This window comes from Mauremys reevesii, linkage group 10, assembly GCF_016161935.1.
Source record: "Mauremys reevesii isolate NIE-2019 linkage group 10, ASM1616193v1, whole genome shotgun sequence".
In the NCBI taxonomy this organism is placed as follows: domain Eukaryota; kingdom Metazoa; phylum Chordata; order Testudines; family Geoemydidae; genus Mauremys; species Mauremys reevesii.
In genome coordinates this window covers 4,338,675-4,357,315 of record NC_052632.1, presented here as the reverse complement: position 1 = coordinate 4,357,315, position 18,641 = coordinate 4,338,675, and the positions used below count along the sequence as shown (strand labels likewise).

The following is an 18,641-nucleotide window of genomic DNA, read 5'->3' as shown; positions in this document are numbered from 1 at the left end:
CAAAATTGATTTCACATTTGTAAGTTGTTGTAATATCTGGCAAAATATTATTTAAAAAAATTAAATGCTTTCTTTATTGCACCAACATTTCTCCTTTTCCAGGTGTTCTCCATCAGCAATGTTGCCGGCTCTTGTGATACTCACACTAAAATCATCAATATTGATGTTTTACTTAAAGCTCCAGTTCCAGGAGTCCAGTGACAGGATAAGAATCTCAGCTTTCATTAAAAAAAAAAAGTTTCTAGCCCTTGTGGTTGTGGAGAGAAACTTGCAAATGTAACTGGAGCGAGGATGAAAAGCACAAAAACCAGAAGGGAAAGAAAAAGAACCCCAAACTTATTGTTTAAGTTCTGATGTTGGGGGGATGGGGAAGGGGTGAGTCATAATTTCTGAATGCTGGGTTTGGTAATATTGTGCTTTAGTGACCGGCAGGGAAATGCCACAACTTCCAGCTAACTACTCCATCACCAGCTCCGCTCTGACTGGGTTTCCCATCCAAGTACTTTCCAGACCTGACGCTGCTGCTTTGCTACAGGTGGTTGTGTTGGGCATGCTGACAATGCCATTATCTAAGCCATTTGCTCCAAAGCTGTTGGTGAACCTACATTTCCCACTGTCTGCTTGCATGCAGGGTGGGGAGAACCCAGCAGTGTAAACAACTGTGTTTTGGATGGGGCCGGGGAGCGGCAGGAATTGATGGCCAGATATCTTGAATCAGTGAAGTCACCATGACTGTGAAATGCAGTGAGGTTGACTCATTCCTGGCTGGTGCACTGTGGTGGTAGATTCCCTCTTGCTCATAATCCATGCATGTTGGGTGGTGACCCTGTTAACACTGCTGAGAGCGTGACATGAAACTGCAGGTGTCTGTTACAGGGCCAATGAGGCTTGACCAATCAGGGTGGCCCCAAGAGACCTCACCCTTGCTATGCATGCTCCAGGTGGAAGGGACAGAGAAAAGGAGGCAGCTCAGCTCAGTCAGGGCTGGCTGAGGAAGGGCGTGTTGTGGAGGCACCAGTGGATATGGACTATACTGAGGATGACCAGGTGATTATGGAGTCACTGAGTGGGATGCCGAGCTGTGGCCAGCTGAGGAGATGTCTGATGAGCCGTGTGGTAGGAAGTGACCCAAGGAATGTATTAGAAGCTGATGCTTGAACACTTAACTGGGAATTTCCTGGCCTCATGGGGCCCTGGCTTGGAACCTGGTGGAGTAGAGTGGGCCAGGAGGCTTCAGAGGCATAGACAGGCTGTTTATTGGGCCCTTCCAGGAGCCCTGGTCCCCTAACTGTAATTGCTTGATCCAACAGGGAGTCCTGCTGATTGTGCGATGGGATGTACTAACTCCACACTAGGCCAATGGAGGTGGCCCCACTCGACATGCAGCCCCCCACCCTGTGACAGTGGCCTTCCCCTGCCTTCTAGAAGCAGTGGGTGGGTCTGTGTGAAGTTTCTCTGACCCCCACATGGTGGAAGGAGCCTCCCTCCAGGGCCTAAGTGCTGAAGGGAGGCTTCGCAGCCTGTGACTCGCAGGGACTCCCTCCCTCACTTCCCTGCCAGCATTGCTCCACCTGTGTGGGGAGGGGGAATGGGCATTGTATCTTCAAGGTGTGTCCCTGTGGTGGTGCACCCCATAAGGCTTCATGGGAATATGCTTATGAATGTATATATGACATAACTGGAATATGTTTTATGCTATGTATGCCATGTAACAGCTCTGTAAAGGTTATGATCTACTGAATTTATTCAGTCTATTTGTATGCATGTGTCATTGTATTCAAAGTTATGAATATTGGCTGTATACTGGTTTGATTTTAAATAGCCTTAGTAAGGCATTTGGTCAGCTTCTTTAGAAAGGAATTTGCAAGTTAAGTGCCCAATCAAGAAGCACTTAACGGGCAATGGATCTTGAAAGGCTCCAATCCCCATAAGAAGTCTGCTTGAGGAAGTTCAAGGCAGCATGTGAACCATGGCTGCTACCTGTAAGTTCTGAGTCATGTATGGAGATGAGACTTGCCCATGTGACTCCAAAACTCCATCTTGGAACTGAACTTTGCATAGGAGAGAGGAGTAGGTCTCCACCCACAAGAGAGTCTATTTAAGCCTGTGGGAAACCCCTCCATTTTGTCTTCAGCTGGCTAAAGAGAGATCCTTGGGGGTGGAGAGGCTACCTGAAAGAAACTGGAGCAAAGGACAGTAACTACAAGGGGTGTGAGTGATTGCTGGACCCAGACTAGAAGGAGTCTAGCCTGTAAAAGGAAGGTCACCGGAACGCCTCTGAGGGTGAGGTTTTTATCTGTATTCAGTTTTCTTACTGTATTAGGCATAGACTTGCAGGTTTTATTTTACTTGGTAATTCACTTTATTCTGTCTGCTGTTACTTGGAACCACTTAAATCTTACTTTCTATATTTAATAAAATCACTTTATACTTATTAATTAACCCAGAGTACGTATTAATACCTGGTGGGGGGGGGCAGCTGTGCATATCTCTCTATCAGTGTTATAGAGGGTGGACAATTTATGAGTTTACCCCGTATAAGCTTTATCCAGGGCAAAATGGATTTATTTGGGGTTTGGACCCCATTGGGAGTTGAGCATCTGAGTGTTAAAGACAAGAACACTTCTTAACCTGCTTTCAGTTAAGCCTACAGCTGTTAGGGGACGTGGTTCAGACCTGGGTCTGGGATTGCAGCAGGCTAGTGGGTCTGGCTCAAACCAGGCAGGGCACGGAAGTCCCAAACTGTGAGGGCAGGGAAAGCAGGGGCAGAAGTAGTCTTGGCACATCAGTTGGCCCCCCCAAGGGGGCTTCTGTGATCCAACCCATCACAGTCCCTGTGCATGGGGATGCTTTGCACTGGGGGCTGTGCGAGATCGTCAGCCTTGGGCCTGTAGAAATTCCTGTGGGCTTTGCCTCTCCAGTGAAGCGGTGAGCAATTGGGCTGAGTCTGGTGCTGGGGAAGGTGGGGCGGGGGGACAGGGCGCTCAGTCAGGTGAACTCTCATCCTGAGGGCAGAGATGGAGCAACTGGAGTTTCATCTCCTCTCTTTCTCCTCCCTTCCCCCCATAGCCTCTGGATAGATCAGCTTGCTGGTCAGCCAGTGTCTCAGACCTTCTGGGGCTTGCTTTGCCTGGAAGCCATTGGCTATTGTTCTATGGACTGGTTAATTACAGGCAGAATGTAATTAACTGAATTGGAGCTTGGCCAGAAGGCTGGGGCCATCACCCGTATTCCGGTGTGAAAAGTACTCTTGGATGCTGAAAGCCGAAAGCCTTGGCTTTTTATGTATCTGGTGGCAGAGAGCACCTGCATTGGCACACTGCCCCCTAGCACCATGCTGGGGCTTTGGCTGAGCAGCATTGTGCTGGGAAAATCTGTCGCTGAGTCACCAACACCACTTCCTGTAGCACTGAGGTCTTCTTGGATGGGGTCTTGGATTCCACCCTGATCCTGGGGAGATGTGAGCTCTAATGCTATAGGGAGGCAGCTTAGACATGACCTCAAGTGGCAGCTGAGGTCTAACTGATTTTAACGGGGTCTGTTCCTACCACATGCCTAAGGCAAGTCAGTGGACCTCTCCAAGCCTCACTTATCTCCACTGCGAAACCAAACGTAGATGAGAATCCTTCACCACCTTTGCACAGTGTGTTGAAATCAGTGGATGGAGAGTTCTAAATACTAATGTTTTATTAAGATCTTGCTGCCTGAAGCTTTTTGGTCTAAGTAGGCGAGTGAAAGAAATGAAAAGGCTGAAACACCACAACTGTCCTGGTTGGAACTAAGCTTTCCTCAAGCAACTCTACCTTCCAGCCGTCAGTATGAATGAATCCTTCATGCACCTCTTTTGCATGACTGTGTTCTATGTTCACCACAACAGGTACCCATGAGTGTGGAATGACAGGAGAATAAACATAGTCACCTGTTTAAACTGTAGTTGTGTATATAGTGGTAAGACTTAACAAATGTGAGCTCAAAAATGAACTATGATGTAGTATTAATACTTTCACACCACTTAACTCTCATTAAAATGTACTTTGCTGAATTTAATATGCGACTTCAAATGATACAACATATTAAGTGCTTAATATACTAGAAATTATGAAACTATAATAGTCTATATAATATGAAATAATTAGTGAATTAAACTTTAGCAGCAGAATGAAGGAAAGGTTTCAATGTTCTTGAGTCTTAAAATAGTTGAATGCAGATAATAGTCCTGGAAAATAAACAGCCAGTTAGGATTTTGAAATAATTAACCCAGAAACAGCCTGGAATGTCTGTATTGGACTTTGTGGTGAAAGCAGAAGGCCTGTTAGCTTTAGCGATGGAGCTGTTCTTTTAGGCCAATGGTGGATCGTTTCAGTGAGCTGAACATCACACCTCTGGTTTCTCCCAGATTGCTTCCCGAGTGCCGTTTCTCTAGAGCATGCACGGCGGTTGGCTTGTGGGAAGCGTATGTGATTGTTCCCAGTGACAGGGCTGTGACTGCTTTGGCCTTAACTGTAAAATTACTTTTTAGATTATTTCTACTGCTGACAAAGCCCTTAAAGGGGATGGAGACATCAAATAGACACCCTCATCTGAACTGCTTGTTGTGGCTGCAGTCAGGTTGATGGATATTTAAATGCTTTGAATTATGCCTGCATGTGCCCTTTAAAAACCAAGACCCACCCTCTTTCTAAGTTGCCTGTCCCCACAACATTTCAGCACTAATACACATGAGGATCATACTGAGTTCTGATGAGATTAGGACTTAAACGCCTCCCCTTCTTTTGTTCCAACTGCTATGCCAGGTGGGCTGAGTGGAGGCAGAGTATTAATGCCAGAAGGGACTATTAGATCATCTAGTCTAAGTTCCTGGAACTTGTGTTTGGCTAAAGCATCTCTTCCATGAAGATACCCAAGAGCTGGAGAATCCACCACCTCCCTGGGCAGCTGGCAGTGGAGCAAGTGGATTTTAACTCTTACCCGCATGGTACCAACCCGCTGACCCCACCCCATCACAAAAAATGTTCTGTGAGAGCCCTGCACGGATACAAATGTATACCTGTGGATGAGGATATCTGCAGATAAAAATCGATATCTGCTGAACTGCAGGGCTCTCCAGGGAACCATAGCGGTGAAAGGAGCAGAACGTGGGGCTGCCGCTCCCAGGAGCCAGCATCAGCTCCTCTGGCACAGCTGTACGGCTCCTCTGCATCTCCTGTCTGGGGTCTGCTGGGGGCGGGGCTGGGGTTGGTACAGCCATGCTGGAGGAGCTGCTGGTGTGGGGCACTGGCTCCTGGGAGCGGCAGCCCCATGTTCTGCTCCTTTTGCCGCTGCGGTTCCCAGGAAAGCCCTGTGGTTCAGTGGATACCGATTTCTATATGTGGATATCCACATTCGTAGGCATAAACATGTATCTGTGCAGGGCTTTACAATTCATTCTTGAAAATGGGGGTCTTTCCGGTATGGTGTACTGGCAATAAATATCTTAATGGTACGACATACATGACCGTACCGGCTTACTTGCCCTGCTGGTGGCTGGCTCCAGTAATCACCCTTGCTGTGAACAATTTCTGCACTAATTTCTCATTTGAATTGGTCTGGCTTTACCTTTGAGGTGGTGGTGGTGGTTATGCCTTTCTCTGCTAGACCGAAGAGCCCTTTAGTACCATGTCCCCTCATGAAGGTCAGTGGACACACTGCAATCAAGTCACCACTCAGTTGTCTTTTGGATGTGCTAAATGGATTGAGATCTCTTAAGTCTCTCACTATAAGGCATTTCCTCCAGCCCTTGAATCATTTTTGTGGCTCTCTTCTGCACCCTCTGATCACTCTGGTGATTCCAGGCCATTGTGTATCTGCACAGCTGGGCTCTGTCCTGATTTCCAGTGGTGGAGAGTTCCGCACCCTAGGATCTTTGGTGAGAAATCTTTGGGAATGTAACTCTGGGGGCTCAACCACAGCACTTCAGTGGCTGGTGAAAGGGAGGAAATAGTTTGGCTGGGGTGGCCTAATCTGGGCTGAATGTGGGGGCACCCAGTGGGTCCTCTTGTGTTTCACACAGGGTGGGGGTGGCCCATGGAGGGGGCAGCACACAACACTTCACCCAGCATTGTCTACCTGGAATGAACGAAATGAAGAGAAGAGATGGGACTATGGCCCAGACCCATGAAACTATTTAGGCTCCAGACTTTCATTGCTCTCAGTGGAAGTTAGGGGCCTAAATGCCTTTGCGGAGCTGGACCAATCTCCCTCTGCTCGGATCAAGACTTAGCTTTGCATGCTAGAGGGGTCTGTAGGCAACTGCTCCAGATTAAGGATAAAGCCCAGCAGTGACCTGCTGCGTTAGATGTAACCCTCAGGTTCCTGGCAAACTGCTGAGCAACTTGGGTGTCCTTGTGCTAAGACTGTATTGTCTCCTCTCTTATCACAGTCTCCCTGGGTCCTCTGGGGGGAGAAAGGCCATCCTTCCCCAGAACACGTCACAGGCTGGCTAGCCCTCTAAGGTGAGCAGCAGCTATGCCCCAGCTGATCCTGATCTGGTGGCTCAATTACTATTAGTGACCTCAGCTGTGGGAGGGACAGAGGCCTACACAGGGGAGAAGAGAGAGCCCTCAGGGAGTGGACAGGGAGTTCCCTCTCTGGGAGGGGCCTGGTGAAGGTAGGCTGAAATGGGTCTTTATGGACCAGGTGCTGAGATAAGGCCTGTAAGAAGCAGGGAGACCCCTGGGAGAAGCAGTTGGAGTCCTTGGGGTGGGGAGGCAGTGGGGAAACCTGCTGGGAAGAAGGAACGTTGGTGTAGCCAAAGAGGGGCGGAAGACCTGTGGGTTTAGATATTTGTTTGGATTCTGGTCACCCTGGAAAGGGATTGAATTTAGATTGCGACTTGGCCAGAGGGCAGGGCCATGGAAGACAGACAGACAGGCCATCACAGGCAGTGCTTAATTTGTAATGAAAGAGGTGCTGGGGCTTAAGCAAATTTTTTTTACTTTCATAACTGATGCATCAAGCCTAGAGGTGCCAGGGCTATGAACTGTCAAACCTAGAGGAGCCAGGGCTCGGCCCGGCAAGCCCTGACACAAATTAAGCGCTGATTAGAGGAACAAAGGAGTGGTCTACCAGGGGCACTAGAGATGACACTGTGATGCCGTGTCCTGATGCCAGTGAGTGGAATGATTTACAATACTGTGACAGACCCCTTGGTTCTTTTCAAGCCACTCTGGTCTCAGGCCTGACAAACTTGCTACACCAAACGTGTCTTGCAGCGTCCTTATCCGTAAGGGGTAACATGAGGTATCTATAGAAAGTTCATGGCTTAGCGAGACTCAGTCATTGTGAGGTGTGTGTACGGGTGATATTTAAGGAATAATTATATTGAAAGTATGTTTTATGGTCTTGGAGTAAAAGTTAGTAACCAGGGGATAACCTCTGTGATGGCTCATTCTGGCAGAAGGGAGCTGTCACCCATTTCTAGTTAGCCGCTGATGTAATGCAGGGCTCAATTGTCTGGCTTTGCTTCATCTCAAGACCTAACAATGGAAAATCAGCAGAGACAACTGCAAACAGTCAATCCCCCTTGAAACATTGCAATAGACAGGGAGTCACCTTGCCTATGGATAAGGAAAAGACCATTTCAGTATAACACAGAGTGGGGAGATGCACTCTAGATCCATTGGCTGAGGAAACAGCTTGTGGTGTTTTCATGGAAGTTTAGATTCTGTTTCCTGTGAATCCAGCCAACTTTGCAACAGACTGAATTTTTTGAGGAAAACCTACTTGATCAGATAGGAAAGTGTAGGCCCTAATGCATGTTTTATTATTTGTTTTGTAGTGTAACTTTGTTTCCACCACTCTTGTTTTTAAGTGAATTTCTGCTCTACTTTAAATAACCCTTCTCTTGTTTTATTACAAATTCTGTATGTTACACAGGGTGGAGATTTAAGGTGAAACTGGGATGCACTGCTTCTCTGGGGCAGGGGACCTGGGATTTCTGTGAGTAGCCAGTGTCAGGGGCAGGTTATCATCGGGGACTCTTTCAAGGGGACTGGGGTGCACCTCTTCTGAATCCACAAGGCAAAGACAAGGCAGGCATATCCTGGAGGAGACTGCTTGAGTGCCTGAAAGGCTGCTGGTGTTGAGGACCTAAGACCAGTTATGAGCAAAACTCCCTCACACTAGAAGAAGGGGGAACAAGGTCACTCAGTCTTGGGTAGCCAGAGAAGCATCACCAATACCCCTCCTGGACACTCCTTTTGGAGGGATCCTAGATTTCTTCTTTTCAACTTTCTATGGTGTGTGTTTTGAAGGAGCTTTTGACTTGGGAACTTATATCAGTTTAATGCCCAGAGGTCAGGAGTTCCCAAACTTTCTTTCACCGCTTGAAGCCATGAGACATTTGCTATTACTTCCCTGCTCATTTGTGATCGCATGAACCGTGTCCTCAGCTGCTGGTGATCAGACAACATCCCTGGAACTAGAGCTGTGTGATTAATGGATTTTTTTTTTTTAGTTCATTGGGTAGTCTGAAAAATGGGGGTGGGAGGAGAATCAATTTCAGGTAAAACTGTTTGGAATTTTTTTGGCAAACTAAAGGCTTAAAAAAGGGAGATAAATGAAACATTTTGTTTTTGATAAAATAGAAACATTTTGCTTTAGTCCATTTAAAAATATAAATGTTTTTAAATACAATTAAAGGAAACTTTGAATGAAGAAAATCTTTTTTTTAAAAATGGCAAACCAGCTCTTTGTGTGCTCGGGTGAGTTCTGCAAGCTCCAGGCTGGGCGGCTCGCTGCCTGTGGGCCGTCTAGCTATATCCAGAATCAGCTGGACTCCACATGGCCTCAGGCTGTGCACTCACACTGTCAGGCAGCCACTCCCAGCTGCTTTTCAGCCTGGCTGCTTGCAGCTTAGGGTCAGAGCCAAGAGCTGAAGCTGTTTGTATGCTTTGTTCTAAGTGTCCTGGGTGCAGGATGCTAGGTCATGTCACAGCAAGACAGGGGCGGTCATTGGGGTGCACTCCCAAAACCCACAGATCCTGAATTCCCACCCCATGTCAGTGGGACACTTACCTTGGGCACACCAGCATTAATTGGGCCTCAGTGTCCCTCCATCCTTGGGCCTTTTCCCCATTCACTTCTGCTGGGGAACAGTGTTAAACTGAGTCCCCTGTGGGATCTGTCACAGTCAGGGTTATTGATTGGCTCATCAGGGCTGGTTCTGGGGTGTGTGTGTGGGGGCGCAGATCACTGCCACCTGGACCTGACCTTCTAGCACTGGGCAGCGTGTTGCCTTGTGCCTATATAGCTCCCCAGCTTCCTTGTTCAGAGCCCAAGCTCCATCCTCAGCCACAACTTCAGTGTGCTGCCTGCACAGCTCTTTTTAGGGTGCTAGCGTGTGCCCGAGGATGTCACACACGCTAGGTGGCTTGCTCCCTTGATACTGTGTGGAGATCCCTGCTGATATCTGCAGGGGGAGTGGGCCCCAGTGACCAGGCTCAGCTGAGCCCCCGCCCAGCTCCTTTTTTGGAATTCAGACTTGAGCTGACCCCTTTCTGGAGAAACCCAGGGCTGCAGTGGGCCCCCCTGATAAGAGGGGCTCGGAGAGATTGCTCTGGGAACACTGAGCCATTGGGCATATGGAGACAAGTGGTGGGTACCACAAACGTACCGTCTACTAAACATGACCCCTGCTCTACCCTTCTCAGGGCCCATGGGATCTAGCACTTACTCCAGGATTTTGAGGCAGTGCGAAAATCCTGTGATCCCAGTCAGAGGGTGGGAAAGGGCTGGGTTAGGGCAAGGCTGCTCCAGTCCCCTTTCCCATCTCGGAGGATCACTGTGGACATTGTGGGGTCCTCTAGCAAAGTTTCCCAGCCAGGGAAAAGTGTATTCTGGTGGTGGTGGACTACAGCACACGATGCCCAGAAGCAGTAGCTCTGTCCTTTTATAGAGGCAGGCAAGGTGGCCAGCAGCTTGCTAGCTGTAGTCAGATGGGTGGGGTTTCCCCGTGAGGTTTTGATTGATCAGGGGTCAAACGCTGTCTGCCCTGCATGAGAGACTAGAGGAGAAACGTGGGGGTTCAACACTTCTGATGGTCTCTCTACCACCCTCCCGCTAATGGGCTGGTTGAGTGATTTAATGGAACCCTTAAAACAACGTTGAAAGCTTTTGGGCACCAACACCCCAGTGAGTGGGATAAATGTTTACGAGACCTGCTGTTTGCCAATTGGAAGGTTCCTCATGAATCCACAAGGTCTCCCCTTTTGAACTGCTCCAGGGGTAGAGCATACAGACTCCCCCCTCCCCGGACCTAACACAGGAAGGGATGGCCTCTCCCAAAGGAGAGTCCATGGGGGAGTGTGTTGGTCTTCCGAGAAACTCACTGAGCTCCTGGGTTTGCCTGAGAGAATTTAGCTAGAGCTCAGGAGAAACAAAGTGGTCTGATCACCCTGACATATGGTATGGAGGACCAAGTGCTGGCGCTCATTCCAGTGCAGAGGAATACACTCCTAGATGCCTCAGATGGGTCCTTTAAAATCATCAGACAGCTTGATGAGGTGAACTGTGTGGTGGAGCTGTTTAATCGCTCTACAGGCACTGAGCATATACTGTGAATGACCCCAGCTGGTGCGGGCACAGGGAGGAGGATGGAGAGGATCCTCGGCTAGAGCTGACAGTAGAAATGGGGGGCCCAGTCGGCTCTCCCTGGATACTGATCACAATCTCCATGCAGTAAGCAGAGGCTGCTGAATAGGTATTTTCCAGCAGGGCTGGATGCACCTCACTTGCTGTCCACCAGGTGGAGATGGGACCTAAAGCTCCAATTAAAAGCTCACCCATCCGGGTGCCCAGGAAAACAGTCCAGAGTAAGAAATTGCTGACATGCTGGAATTAGGGGTGATCCAACAGCCAAATGGTCCATGAGCATTCCCAGTAGTTCTGGTCCCTAAGGAGGATGGGTCAGTTAGAGTCCGTGTGGATTACAGAAAGCTCGATACTCTTACGCTGTCAGTTGCATACCCCATGTTTAGAATTGACAAGATACTGGATGTGTTGTGGTGTGTGTGTGTGTGTGTGTTTTTTTTGGGGGGGGGCAATTACTAACCACAGCTGACCTCACTAAGGAGTATTGGTAGGTAACTTTGGACTGAGGTCTAGTACACCTAAAAAATTAGCTCAATCTATCTCTATCACTCAGGGCTGTGAAAATTTCATGCCCTGTGCAACCTAGTAGGTCAATCCTAACCCACACTGTGATGGAGTTAGGTTGATGGAAGGAGTCTTCCATCAATTTAGTTAATCCACCTCTCAAAGGAGGTAGCTATGTTGACAGGAAAAACCCTTTTCATCAATGTTGGAAGCATCTACACAGTGGCACAGCAGCAACACCATAGCAGGGCTGTAGTGTGGACATGGCCTCAGATGCTTGGCTCACATCAGTATTTACCTTCCCAGGAAGCAGCTTAGAGTTCTTGGTTCCCTCTTTTGGCCTCAAGGCGGCCCCAGCTACCTTCCAGGGCTGGTAGACCAGTTGCTCAATGGGCTGGGGGATATTGCCCTGCATATGTAGCTCAGTTTGGGGTTTGCACTGGCGAGAGATGGATCTCAAATGTTTTTTGGCTTGTTAAACAATTTATTCTTTCTCCAATAAAATCTCAATAACTGAAGAAGCCTGACAAGTTTTGCTAAAGAAACCAAACAGCATCTACCATAGTTATACAACTGTAGCAAATAAATAGTGCTCTAGTGACTTTGCGTATTAGGTGCATGTTAGGGAGGTTAAATTAAAAATGAATAAAATATCATTTTAATAGCCTCCTTTTCTGGTACAGGAATTCTTCAGATCCCACCTGCTGTGTCATCCAGAAACACATTCTTTGGAAAGTCCAATGGATTAAAGCAAAATTATCCCAAGAAAACCTTTTTTGCTTTTGTTGAGTCATTGAATAAATCTGTCCAGTTTGGATACAGATTACTGAGTCAGCACTTGGCAATCACTTTAGGAACTAGACATTGGAGCAATTTTTACACTAGTTCAAGAGTCCCAAAGTCATTTAGGCGCCTACATCCATTTTGAAAACAGGATTTAGGCACATAGGAGCCTCAGTGAAAGTCAATGGAAATTAGGCACCTAAGTCACTTTGAAAGTGGCTATTGGGTTCCTAAGTCTCACAGGAACACTTGAAAATTTGCCCCTTAGAATGAGATTTTGGTGGCACTCTGGGAAGGAAGTGGAAAGAGCAAAATTCAGTCAGCCAAAATGACACAGTAGTGTCACCCAGGAAGACGACTTTCTCCTCATTCGTTTGCAAAGGGCATGGAGCTGTAACAAGCATTGGTTAGGACATGGAGCCTGGACAGTCACAAATACAGTAAATGCTAGACTAGATATTTGGGGTTTCTGTTTTAAAAATAGACTTCAACAGTGCTCTGACTCTTGAACTGTAGGTACGTGTCCGGGCAGGGGAATGTGATCTTGGCAACCGGCCCCTGGAGGCTAAAGGACTAGGATACTGGGGCTGAAGGGCTGCATGTTCCATGAGAGAATGATCCAGCTTCACTCTCCCCAAGTCTACAGCACAAAGGCCCCAGTTTCCTCGAGTGGCACTGACTGCTGTAGGTGATTGATCTTTGTTGTTTTTATATGGTGCTTTACAAACACAGAGCCATGTTCCATCCACTGACTATTGTACGCTCTGTGTAAACCAAGACTAATACTGGAAACAAAGGAAACCAGCTCAGGAAAAGGAAGTGCTGTGGGTTTTGTGACAGTTTGTTCAGTTTGCCGTAGAACAGGGATGTTGTGCAGGGACTCCCCACCTTATCCAGTGTGCCAGCTACCCTGTGACCGGTCCCATATTCTGTGCAGCAAGAGCAGTCTTGTATTTTCACATGCAGGCCAAACTGTAGAACGCTTAAACCCTGTTCACAGAAGACCAGAAGGTAAGAGACCATGTTCCTGAGTCTGGCAGCCACATCGTGGTGGTGGGTTTATTATTTATTTGTATGACAGTAGCAGCTGGAAGCTCCAGCCATCACCAGGATCCCATTGTACTAGGTGTTGTACCAACAGAACAAAAGGATGGTCCTGGCCCCAAGGCGCTTAGAGCCTAAGCAGATGTTAGAAGCCAGTTTAGCTGGAACCATGTCTATTTGGATTTGCGTGTCTTGAATTGTGGGCCCAGTCTGTTGTGTACAGAGCCCTCACGTACAGGGTGAGGTAATATCTCCTACTGGACGAACTTCTGTTGATGAAAGAGAAGTTTTTGAGCCCCAAAGAGCTCTTCTTGGCTCAAAGATTTCTCTCTCTCTCTCTCTCTCTCTCCAACAGAAGTTGGTCTAATAAAAGATTACCTCACCCACCTTGTCTCTCTAATATCCTGGAACCAATATGGCAACCACTACACTTCTCTCCCCCCTCAAAAGTTTCCAACTAGCTGTGCCAACTTTTGCAAACGGAAAATATTGTATGCAACTCAGCCAGCTTTGGGTTTCAACGTAGAAATGAGCTCACCAGAGCAGTTGTGCAGAACTCTCTGTGCAGCGTAACTACTTGCTGTCTCTGACCAGCTGGAGTTGTGTGGCTTTGGTTTGGTTTCCTAATGAAACTTGTAACAGCTGGTCCCATACGGGATCTTCTGGTCCTACACCCTTGGGTAAAACTACTGTGATCCAAAAAGCTCGAGCCTGGCTAGCTTTATTTTGAGATTCGTCTTTGCTTCAGTGGGGTCCAACAACCCTGACACATAGGAATAAATCCAAGGGGTGTAGAGAACAGCAACTGGCAATTTGACCATCGCTTCCAGCTCTGACAGACAAAGAAGAATCTTTTGTTAATTGATCACATTGTGTCAAGTTTTGGGGTCCTTACTCAGGCAGGAATGCCAGTGACTAGTCCCTCAGTATTTGGCCTTTCCTATGATAGCCCCCAGCGAGGGGTCGTAGAAGCATTAGTAGACGTAGGGCTAGTCTATATGCAGAGTTACACTGGCTTCATTTAAATGGTCGCTTTAAGCCAGGTGAGGTAAATCTGTGCAGAAGGCTGCATGGCCGCCCTTGCTTCAGCTTAGCGTAAACTGACGTGGACTAGGTTTCAGCTAAACCTGAACTTAAACCGAAACAAGAGCGGCCATACAGCTGTTTGCCTCGGTTTAGTAAAATTGGTGCAAGTTTGTGTGGGGCTAGGCTCACAGCATGTGAGGACTCGACTGCGCAACCGGCTACGTAACCGCACAGCATGCGGAATTGGTTACATTTCTGTACTCAAGCAAATCACTCTTTAAAAATAGCTTTTGCTTTTTAAAAGCTATGGCAAGGGGTCAACGTGCTCTAACTGCTAGGCCCCCTCCCCCCAGAACAGCCACTTTGATCCTGTATTGCAAATGGATGGACATGTATTAATTACCAATATTGGAAAAAAGCCAAGAGTGGTTCTCAAACTATTGCACTGCTGACCCCTTTCACACAGCAAGCCTGGGAGTGCAACCCCCCTTATACATTTAAAAAAACCCCTTGTTTATATATTTAACACCATTAGAAATGCTGGAGGCAAAGCAGGGGCTGGGGTGGAGGCTGACAGCTCATGCCCCACCATGTAATAACCTTGCGACCCCCAGTTTGAGAACCCCTGAGCTGGGATGTGAAATAACCGCATCTCAGGGCTTTACAATACAGCTCTAAAGAGAAGCCTGACTGTTCCTGTGCTCGTAGTAACACTGGGCATAAAGAAAAGCTAAGTGAACAAATTCAGCCTCCCCTCAGCAAGTTTCTGGCCATGGTAAGTAAATTTGTGGCCTCTAAAAAGGAAGTGCAGGTGTCCCCATCATGGAAGGCTGTTTTCTCTTTCAGATCAGCCACTAGATGGCTCCTCCTTCCAAAATGAATGGAGGGATGCAGCTTGTGTCAGCTTGTGGAAACCAGCCCAGGCTTGTGCTCAGGCAGACTCCAAAGGACGAGTGCCCTGTGGAATGTGTGTCTGTTTACACCCTGTTAAGCCGTCATTCATCTAACAGGGTTTGCCACTGTCTAGAGACCTATTTCTCCCCAATCAAGTGGGCCTGCAACTGGGTATGGACTGAATGATAGGAGGGGCGTGAAAATCCCCCTAGGGAGCCGTTCATTCCCAGTTAGCAGTGTCTGCTGTGTGCATGAAACCTATAAAATGGCAACGTCTGGCTCCCTGATATTTCCAGACAGACCTGGCCCGGTGTGGGGGAGGAAGAGCACGGCCAACAGGTTTTGGGAGGGAGGGTGAAAAGGGATTAGGCAGGCGTGAGAGTGGCAGGATGAGAGGGGAACTGAGGACAGGCACCAATAGACTGCATGATGGGGCAGAGAAGAGCAGGGGGGGAATAACATGACTTTGCTGCTGGGATGGGAGAGGCCTGGAGGGATCACAGCTTGCAGGCAGGAGTAGGTTCCTTCCAGCTGGGAGCCAACACCAAAGTAGCTTGTCAGAGTGGGAGCCTGGAGAAGGCCCCACATTGTCAGTTTTCAATCCAAACCCTGAATCAGCCTTGGACCCAAACCCCAGCAGCAAACCCTGACCTGAATCTGGTCTATCACGGCTAAACTATAAGCAGACCCCAGACTGGGCGCTCCCCTGCCCCAGAGAAACCTGTGGAGTAAATGTATGTTTTGAATGGCTAGGATCTGCTCCCAGTCATAGCACGTTCTAGGGGCTGCCGCTTCAAACAGGCACTTGCCCAGATCTCGGGTGGTGATGACAGGAGATTGCTTGAAGAGGTTAATTGGCACGTTGTTACTTGCAGTCCAGCTCTCAGCTGTGACTTTCTTCCAGGGGTGGCTGTCTCTCTGATTGGAGTGTGGTTAACGTTTGTTCACTTGGTGGCAGCAACAAGGGCGCTTGTGTAGCCAGCACCTCGCACATTCTGAGGCTGGGAACGGTCTCGTTAATCCTCATCACATTTTCCACTTTGACAGTTTCCTCTGGGTCTATCCCTGGTGACTCCGCTCTGGTGAGTGTCTCTTTAGGCTGGGGTGGTAGATGGGGTTTTTGTTCCCCATGGACACCTGCCCAAATTTGGCACGAGCTGCCCCCCTGCGGGATGTGTCAGCAGGATCATGACCTTAGGGGTGGTCTCTCTAGGACAGGGCTGAGTTACAATGATGGGGGAATGTGGGGAAGCTTGCACCGCTCCTGCCTATGCTCTGGGGTAAACGGAAGCCTTCAGGCCCTAGGACCGTCAATCCATCCCCTTTGCTGAGCATGGCATTTACTGAGGAGCCTGCCAAGCATAGCACATTTCAACAGGTTCTTCCCCCAAGCATTCCTGGCTTATCTTAGTCTGAGACTACTCACTGTATTGACATAAAGCCCCCTGTCACGGGGTTTGCTCACCAGTGGGGTGCCTCCTTGTGGCCACATCTTGGGATTAGCACCATTCAGCTCTGACACCCGCTTCTGACAGTCACTCACCCCACATCCCTCCTTGCTCCCTGGGAGACTCAGTGCTCTGTGACTCAGCCCTCCGGCCAGGGCTCTGTACAGTCCTCCACCTTTGGGGTATTAAAATCCCATGGGGTCAGCTGCCCACAAGCCATTCCAAGGCCTTTTCTAGTGGCTGGTAGGGGAACCTAGGCCTCCCCATTACTCTGGGTTTCAGCCCAAGGACCTTATGTGCAGCAGCTATGATCTGCTTGCATCTAGACCCCATGCTATTTCCCTAGACTCCTTCCCTATCATCTGCACCCCATACTCCCTCCTCCCAGGGAGTAACTGTAGACTAACATCCCCTCTCTCACTTCTTGGCAAACTCTCTACTCACCTGCCCAGGAAATAACCACATACTCCTTCCCCTGTGGCTCCCTTCTGTTCTCAGCTTCATCCCTTTATACAGACCTAACGTGCTCCTTCCCAGCTGAATGTCATCTTCCAGCCGGCTTTATTAAGCCCTGCTTCTCCTCCAGGTGCAGACTGTAAGGTTAATTGACCTAACTTAACTTGCTCTGCCTTGTGTGGGGGTGGACACCCCATCACACCCTCTTGGGAGGGTCACTAAACAGCATAAACTCCCCTGAGAGAGCTGACCACCAGTTCCATGAAAAGCAGCCAGTTAGGAGTGAGTTTCATGTTTTATTTTGACTTTTAAGAGTGGGGGTGTACATAGCTGGCGAGTTATATGGGCCCATGGGGCCCGTGTTCCACCAGTATTTAGTAACGTGGGCCCAGCTCCACCAATGGCTGCGCTTACCATGCTTTGGGGAGGCCCCACGCTTCAGGGGGATGTGGGGTCCAGGGCGGCCTGGCGCCAGCAGCAGAGAGTGACCTGGCTCCAGCCCACCCCACCCCACCAGCTCCTGGTGTTGCTCAGGGGAGGGGGTGGAAACCGGAAAGTGGCAGGGTGGAATAGGGGTGGCCTGGGACCGGGTCGCTCACTGCTGCTGGTGCCAGGCCCCTGCTAACCCCTCAGGCTGTCCTGGACCCTGTGTCTCCCTGAAGCACAGGGCCCCCCAAAATGCAGGGCCCAGGGCAGTTGCCCTGGTCTGTCCTATGGACAGGACAGCTCTGCTTGGATCCGTTCTGGGCACCACCCAGGGCCGGCTCCAGACCCCAGTGCGTGTTTGGGGCGGCATGCTGCAGGGGGCGCTCTGCCGGTCGCCGGGAGGATGGCAGGCGGCTCCGGTGGACCTCCCGCAGGCGTGCTTGCGGAGGGTCCGCTGGTCCCGCGGCTTCGGTGGAGCATCCACAGGCACGCCTGCGGGAGGTCCACCGGAGCCGCCGGACCGGCGACCGCCAGAGCGCCCCCCCGTGGCGTGCCGCCATGCTTGGGGCAGCGAAATTCCTAGAGCCACCCCTGGCACCACCAAAAATTATACAAACCTGGCGCCCATGGGTGGGTTTTCTGTGTCTGCGAGCGGATCCAGCATGCTCCTATTTGAGCTGGTTAGTGGTTGTCTCTGTGTGTCTTAGTACTGAGATTTTTTTGGAACAGAGCTCGGGAACTGTAATAAATGAATGTGTAAAACTGTGCACAAAATATGAAAGAAAATCCAGGCGGAATGATACCTGCACCAAGTTAGCAAGCACTTTGTGTGTAATCCCATGGCAACTCATCCAAAGCAAACATTATGAGCCAAGCCAGACTTTGGTTGCATATTTGCCATAAACCATTGCCAGGGCATCCAGAATAGCACAATCCTGGAACTGTTGCTGGGACTAGGTCTACTCCCTTGAAAAATAAACCGTGGCACTAACTCAGTCCTCCCTAATAAAAACTCATTTTCACAGCCCTAGTCAAGTTTTCCAGAACAGGAGTCCAAATTAGAAACTGCATTCAGAATATTTGACCTCAGAGATCAAGCCTGAGTTTTTCATTAGAGAAGTGCCCGGATGGAAATTTCCAGGGATCTCAGTGGTTCACCTATAGGAAAAAGTCAGATTAAGATAGGTTTCACAGTAGCAGCCGTGTTGGTATGTACCTGCAAAAAGAACAGGAGTACTTGTGGCACTTTCTAAGGTGCCACAAGTACTTATTAAGATGTATTCAAATTCAAACTCTTAGTCTCTCCTCTTGCAAAGCAACATGGTCTCCTCTGGGAATTCTTTTTCCAGCAACAGAGGGTGGTGGTGGTGGGAGTTACTTTAAAAAAAGAAAATACCCACACACTTGTAAAGAAAAGTCCTTTGACAGGTC

At 48.9% G+C, this 18,641-nt stretch overlaps 1 long non-coding RNA gene across 4 annotated transcripts in view; it reads left to right on the top strand.

Moving 5' to 3' along the window:
* Positions 1-822: 822 nt before the first annotated feature.
* LOC120373741 overlaps positions 823-18,641 on the top strand; it is a 33,475-nt gene continuing 15,656 nt past the window's right edge. For 2 of the 4 annotated variants that reach the window (XR_005585676.1, XR_005585677.1), the window contains exons 1-2: positions 823-1,047; positions 11,817-12,927. This is a non-coding gene — a long non-coding RNA (uncharacterized LOC120373741). Of the gene's footprint in view, positions 1,048-2,149; positions 2,284-11,816; positions 12,928-18,641 lie in introns of those variants that run through there. The other 2 variants (XR_005585679.1, XR_005585678.1) reach the window with 2 other exon arrangements.